Here is a 7,856-nt window from a genome sequence, read left to right as displayed (position 1 = left end):
TGTTTTGCAATTTCCTTAGGCTAAACCAGAAGTAGAAAATTTAATTTCATTTGTTGATATTTAGTGTCTACCAGATGAATGGCCAAATCTTCTAAGTTATAAACTTTTTGTATGTAAATTAAAATATTTACCTAAGATTATAAAGCTTTTTTATCAAATGCTCCATTATGCAGGTTTTCTGCTTAGCTGATTAGTCATTTGAAAAATCTAGTCAGGAAGGTCATCTATAAAAAACCCTACTCATGGACCAGAAATGTGACACGTGTCCCTCCACCTGGCAGTCTCTTGCCCTCAGATTCAGGCAGCATTGTCATTTCAATCAGCTTCCTGAAGAGGGCAGTGCTATAGGGCTTGCATTCAGAGTGGAAGACTTGGTTTGGAGAATTGCATCAATATTTATTTGCATATTTTAGAATACTCATCTATTTTTGTCACTTAATTGCTTTATCTTTCTAGGGACAATGACAACCTACTATACATTATCAGGAATAAATTAAAAAAAGGTTGTAAAACTTTTCTTACCAAGTTTTCAAGAGATGCTAGATGTTATTTTTGTTTGAAATTTAAAGTCACATATTCAACTTGCCCTTTTCTTCAGTTCTTATTCACTCAGGAGAGATATACCGAATCTCTACTAAGTGTCAGATGCCTAGTAGGAACTGAAGCTAATAGTCCAGTGGGAAATCTGACTGAGAAAATACATTAATAAGTATGTAATCATGCCTGGAGATAAAAGCTGAAGTGGAAGAATATTTGCTTCTAAGAGAAGGTGTAATGGAGATTTAATTTGGATTATAGATCAGAGATGCCTTGTTTGAGGAATTGACACCTCATTTGATATTGGGTTATAGGGAAAAGCTGGGCAGGCGAAAAGGATGTCAACATGCCTTCCAGTAGAGGGAACAGCACATGCTGCTACTCAGAGGTGCAAACCAAGTCTAGTGGGCTGAAGGAACTGAGTGACGGCCCGGTGGGTTCAAGGGTAGTGAACTGGGGATGGTGGCGGGGGTGAATGACAAAGGGTAAGGCTGGACAGGCAGTCATGGACTAGACCATATTAAAGATTTGGGTCTCATGGCAGATTTGGTTGGAAGACATTAAAGTGTTTGGGGTTACTGAGCAGCATGAGCCAATTATGTTTTAAAGAATGTACTCTTAAAATAATAAGCCATATAATCAGCCATGGCTATAATACCCTTTTCAGTAGCTTGATGACTTTTCTAAGAATATAGATACTTATTGCAAACATTGAAAAAATTTACAAGAGTGCACAAAGGATAGCAAAATTCTTTGTGAATCTCATCATTCAGAGAACTTTCCTAGGTTATGTGAAGTTGCTTGCAATTTTATATTCGTGTGTTCAAACAATATTGTTTTCTTCTCCAGTGACCTTAATATACACTCAACAACATGTTGTGGTCATCTTTCATGGCAGCAGTGATGTACATCAAACATGCTTGATAGATGATTAGTTGTCTACTGTAGTCAATTACACAAATTGGCATAATCCCCTATTGATGACTTCTAGCTCTTTCTTTCCAATTTTTTGCTGATATAATGATGTGCTGGGTATCCTTGAACATAGGTATACTTCACATGGGTGATTATCTCACTAAAGCAAATGGTTGAAAAGGGAAAATGCTGGATTAAAGAATTTGTACATTTATAATTTTATGTATATTGTCAATTGTCTGGAATTTTCTTTGGAGAAACATGGAAGAAGATTCAGAATTGTTTTCTTAAACGAATAACCAGTTGTCTTACTCATTGAAAAAAAAACCTGAATGGGATTTTAAAGCAATGGAAACACCAATTTTAGTATTTGCAAACTTAAGGCTAGTTTTTCTCACTTTGTTTTCTCTGAGTACATGTCAATTTCTCTTACTGGACCTGAAACTCCTCTTAGTAATAGAAGTGTTTGCCTTGGGCCACATCAAGCTCCTGTTGCAGCTAGCCTACTCACTAGTTATAAATTTTTTTAAATTAAAATACATAGTTATTTTTCATTTATTAAATTTCATTATATGAAGATAAATTTCTAATTCCTTCATACCTTTTATCTTCAATATGTTTTATTTTTTTTGCATTTCTTTTTTCTTTGTTTAATTGTTCAATATATTTGTCCCCATTTTACCCCCATTGCTCTCCCTCGCTTTACCCATTCCCCCTCCCATTTTCAATCTTCCCCCTCCCCCTACTGTTGTCTTTGTCCATAGGTCCTTTGTAGATGTTCCTTGACTATACTTCCTCTTCTATAATATATCTTTAAAATACTTTAGCATGGATGATAACATGTGTGAGTGAGTGAGCATAAATTATTTGATCTATGCCTAGTTTAATATTTGAAGTATATTAATCTACAGTACATACCAGAAAAGTACTTAGTTAACTTTTGGAAGAGTGTCATCAGGATTTCACTTTCTGAAGGTCTTGGGTATAAATCTCTCAATCTACATTAGAGGTTTTCCAATTAACATAAGATCTGCTGGAGATTGCATTTCCTTGGTGAGATGTGTGGTGTATCAGCTGTGTGTGGTGGTTAGAATATTGCACAGGCCACTAGCATTTCCACCTTGATGCAAAATTAGAAGCACGCTGGTTCCTATCTTCTCTATGCCTGCTATATTGTTCAAACCTGGTGTGCCGGATTCAAGCAGAAGCTCAGCTGCTATGGGACTGCGGTAGCAACTCCCCCAAGTAGCTCTTTCCTGCAAAGTTCTCTTTAGTCTAAGGAGCACAGAGCTGGGACAGGACTGAGCTTCCAAAGAGAGACTTTTACAATGGTTTCTGTACATATTGATAATAATTGTTTGAAGTACTGCTGAATTTGAACTTGCTTCTTTGTAGTATATAGTAAAGTAACCTGGAACAGGATTGTTGTGGGGAGGCCTGCAGTCTTCCAGATGTCCATCAGAAAGAATCTGCTGGTTGTGCAGGCCAGTTCATGAGACTAGGAATGCCTTGGAGGGCACTTTTCCCCTCATTTTATAAAAATGTTCAGGCAGGAGAGTTTCAGTGACTTATAACTGCTGGGCCCCCTTGGGCAGTTTCTGGGATGAATTGAGGTTTGTAAGAAAACTTAGCCCATGCCTCTACCTTTGCCAAAATTAAAAGCCCACACTAAAAATAATGGCAAGTAGTGCAAATATTACTACAGTTTTTGGGGAAGTAGATGAGGAGGTTACTGAATCATGCAAGTTCAAGAAAACTTTTCTTAAAACTTCTTTGTCCCTCTCTCTAGTCTCATCTCTCTTCCCCCACCCTAGGTTTTTCATTTAATGTTTCTTTTCTTTGCATTTCCTCACTTTTATAAGGCTTCTAAAATCCCATTTATATATGGTCCATGCCCTTACAGCAAAACAAAATTGTTTACTCATATATGCACCTTGGCACTACAGAGCTTTTCTTGTTATAGTGCAGGAGGCTGGATCATTTCCATTTATAAACCTTCAGGCAAAAGTCTCAGAAGGAGGCCCATTCCCCACCCAGGGCCTCTTTTCCTCAGAGTCCAGCTTCATGGCTGCCTGACCCACCCCTGCCACACTTAATCTTGCCTCCATACATCTTCGGGCAACTTTTAGCAGTGCTGAAACAGAGCAAGACAAACACATAGTGCAGTGGGTGTATCCCAGGGAGAGGAAGTCTTTCCAGAGCATATTTGCGTCTGCATTCCATTTCCTTCAGAGTGGTGTCAGCAAGCAATATCAAGTGTGAAAAGACATTTTGGATTGTGTTTACAGGGCCCTTGGACGCACTTACTGTTTTAGAGGTCTGCGCTGAACCACTGTTAACGTCTTGGTTAGCACGTAGAGGCCATGCCACTTTAGGCCTGCCTTAGCTCAATCTATAAAGAACTGGCAGAGAGCTACGAATGTTCTCTCCTTGACACCTGTGGTATGCTTTAGCCCTTTAACTGCCATGCTTCAAGTGCCCACTGTTCATCATAAATTCTCATGCTTCTTAAGAAGCGCATGACTGTGATCACTACATTTTTGACCACTTAGCTTATTTTCAACCTTCCTACTGCTGCAAGGTGGAACAGTATGTAATGTGGACAGCCAGTATGGTCTAGGGGCAAATGGCACATGAAAATACTCCTGAACCTGCCACTAGCCAACTCTGTACCTTTAGTAATGATAAACCCCATTTAGGTGCCTCATCTGTAAGATGAGTTTAATAACAATACTTACCTTATAGGTGGCTGTGAAATACAAATGAGATAATATACATAAAATGTCTGGTAAGTAATTAATAATATGACTCATCCTCCCCCTCATCCTTGAAGATTATAGAATTTGAAAGTGGACACCTGGCGTTCAAACCCAGACTTAAATTTCAAGATCATGAATGCTTGTATTTTATAACAAAGATAAGAGGTAATCAAGGCTTACATTTCAAATTGAGTTTTAAAAATACTTGCTGGGTACTATTTTAATCACTTACATGTATTAACCTCCTTTATAGTCATGTCAATCCTATGACATAGGTCAAAATGATTGGCATTATCCAAATTGAAGATGGAGGAAACTGAGGCCAGAGAGGTTAAGTAACTTGCTCAAAATCTCTGGTGGCAGTAGTGAACTTAATCTTAGGCACTGCTATGTAGTGCTCTTAATTACTATGTGCATCCCATTCTGTGACCCAACACTGTATTTTCCAGAAGTCTTTCTAGAGTGTATCATGGCTTCAGTGCAGTGTGGTGAGAAGTGATTGAGGCGGAGGCTCTATCCGCATCGAGGGTCACACTTTTGTTTCTCTGTGTGGCCACGAAGGCCATGCTGTCAGCCATCAGTAAGTGAAGCACTTGAAGGAAGGCATATTTACTAATTTGTTCTACCATTTGTACGAGGACAATTTTCTGAGCAGAAAAATCTTAACAGTTCTGCTATCCTTTGTAGGTGGAAATGGCAATAATTCAGTGATGTGGCTGTAGGGCCACAGTGTCTTTTCTATGGGGCTTCCTACTGACTTAAATGCAGGTAGTTGCTAAGCATTAAGATGATGCCAGATCAGCTAGCCCCTGCATGGTCACTATTGGCTCTATCAGAGAAACTGAATCATTTGCTCCTTATGATTTCACATGAAATAAACCTTTATCCACCAGGTGTTTAAAATAATATAGTTTAGCGCTAAGACCTACATACAATGTTTTCTTTATGCTAAATTAGTTTACTTAAGAAAGGCCTCCAAGATAGGTAAAGTGAAAAGCATTTCTCCCAAGAATCAAACCAACACAACTATTTAAAACTTAATAAAAGTGTATTTGGGTAAGAGAGTGAATAGGATCTCATTATTTAGTGAAAGCTTAGTTTGTGTTTTATTTTACTTAGCTTCATCTTTCTATGAGTCATAAATAAGAAATTCCAAGTAATAAATACACTGCACAAAATGCATTTTAATAATCCTACAGGGTTTCATTACTGTGGCTATAATCTGGAAATGTAAATTATGGCTGATACTCTAGGCTTTATGTATCAACTTCAGAGGTTCCGGTTTTGATGCTGTAAATGCTGTGTGACTATGCTAACTATTTGCAGAATGAATTAACTTGGTGTGGTTACATGGAACTTCCTTGCGTTTGAATGTCTAAAAGATACAATCAAAATCTTCAAGGAATATATCATGATATATAATGTTGAGTGGTTTTGAATTTTTTGAAAATGAAAATGATCTCTAGTTCAAGGTAATAAGTTGGAAAGTTACCCAAGAGAAACTGAACAGCTGTTTTCAATAACACAGGTAAATTCCACCCGTGGGAAAATCTGCATGAGTGCTTGAGCTGTTGGAAATGCCTTGTGCATTACACAGGCCTTGGGACCATTAGAAATATCCCTTATACGATCTATGCCCAACCCATGGTACTTTTTAAATTTTGTCTTCTGTTTTCCATAATTACCTTCCATTCAAATGAGTCTAGAATTTTGTAGTTAGTGCTCCAGGAGTAAACTATATACCCCTGTGTATTTTAATAAAATGCCTTGCTGCTGTCTGTAATGCCTTTGCAAAGCTCCATGTAGCTACACCCTCTGTCAAGTCCTAGACCAAGGGCTGCCCCTTCCGTGAAGTACTGCAGCTCACCTATTGGCCCCGTCTCTGGAAGTCCTTTCTAAGTGGTTTACATACATTCACATGTAACAAACACTACACAAATCTTTTATTTGTTGTATCTCACACAATCCTGATCTTTCAAACTGTAATTCCTGTGAGGACAAGGAGCTTGCCTTAAACTGTTTGCATTCCCCAAACTGCTTATCACAGTGCTTTATGTGCATTAGAGATTCAGTGAATATTTGAGTAAATGAACTTTGAAAAAAAAAATATATATATATATGAGTAGGATTCTAACAAACTGGTCTAATCCAGCAGATCATTTGTTCACAACTGAATAGCTTCTGTAAATGTTTTAGGATTATGCCAGCTATTAATGGAATGAATTAACATGGGAAATGGGTTGCTATGCTTTTGAAAGGATATTATGTAGTAGTTTTGGGATTACTTAGTAATGTTTGTGCCTTATATTATCAGTATAAGTTTCACTTGTATCCTAAAAAGATTATATATTTGTCTGGGTGGGGTTTTTTCCCCAGGGTAGATTAGTCACTTTTATTATTCCTTATCTTCATCCCACTCTGCTCCCCTTCAACCCAAGGGGACTAGAGCCTAGCTTTCCCTCTCCATGGGAAAGAGTGGGGATTGTTACAAATACAGAGCCATGTCCTTGGATCGTGGTGGTCAGTGCTTTTTCAAGAATGCTATTCTTCTACTCTGAGAACACTGCCCATGATCCATGTCGATCCAAGTCCACTGTTTATTTATGAACCAGCTCAAAGTTCCCTCTGTGTAAATGCCTACCTGACCAATTTTATGTTAACACGTTTACTTATGGACTGAAAGCGCCAGTATTTGTGTATGTTATGTATAGCATTGTTTTCAACATTCAGAGCCCCGGCTGGTGTGACTCAGTGGATTGAGTGCTGACCTGCCACAGGGTCACCACTTTGATTCCCGGTCAGGGCACATGCCTGGGTGGTGGGCCAGGTGCCCTGTAGGGGACACACAAGAGGCAACCACACATTGATGTTTCTTTCCCTCTCTTTCTCCCTTTCCTTCCCATTGTCTAAAAATAAGTAAATAAAATCTTTTAAAAATACATTATTTCAACATTCATAAATTTACTTATTCATTTAGTAAACAGTTACTACAGTGAAGTTCTGTACTGGGCAATGTGAAATGTCAAAGATATTTCAGACACATCAAAACATGCACAGTTTAGAAGGAGAGATTACAGACACTGGGGAGCACTAAGGAGTACCACAGAAGAGGTGCAGATGAACAAATACAGGAGCTCAGAGGAATGAGAACCTCCTTTAAGCTGAGGCCTCGTGGAATAGATTGTAATTTGAATGGAGTCTTAATGGGCAGGTAGAATTCAAACACTTATTGCACTTACTGCTTTGTGATAATTCTGTTGTAGACTACGTATCAGATCAACACGAGTAGCATCAGCTTTTTCCTCCCTCAGGTCTTCAGTGAGGAATCAGCAAATCTTTGCAGTTCCCCCTCAGAAAACCCACTCCACAGAGCACTTCTGAGAAACGAAGATTATAACAGTCATATAAGGAAAAAGAAGGTGAATTTTACATTACACATTTGGATAGTTTTCCAACCCATCCACGCCACCCTCTCTCCATTTATCTGTTTCTCTGTTCTGTCTTCTTGGCCTGGAGGCAGGTGGTCCCTCTCCAATGTGCTCTCCTCCAGTGTGGGAGCGGTACTGGCTCTGGCCCCCATCCCTGCATCTGCTGGGTGCTTTCCCCTGCTGCTTTTTCTTGTTCTGCCTCCTCCCGAAGCACCAT

The sequence above is a fragment of the Phyllostomus discolor genome, chromosome 4, assembly GCF_004126475.2.
Source record: "Phyllostomus discolor isolate MPI-MPIP mPhyDis1 chromosome 4, mPhyDis1.pri.v3, whole genome shotgun sequence".
Lineage (NCBI taxonomy): Eukaryota > Metazoa > Chordata > Mammalia > Chiroptera > Phyllostomidae > Phyllostomus > Phyllostomus discolor.
The sequence above is the reverse complement of the archived record's forward strand: the minus strand, read 5'-3'. Positions refer to the sequence as shown.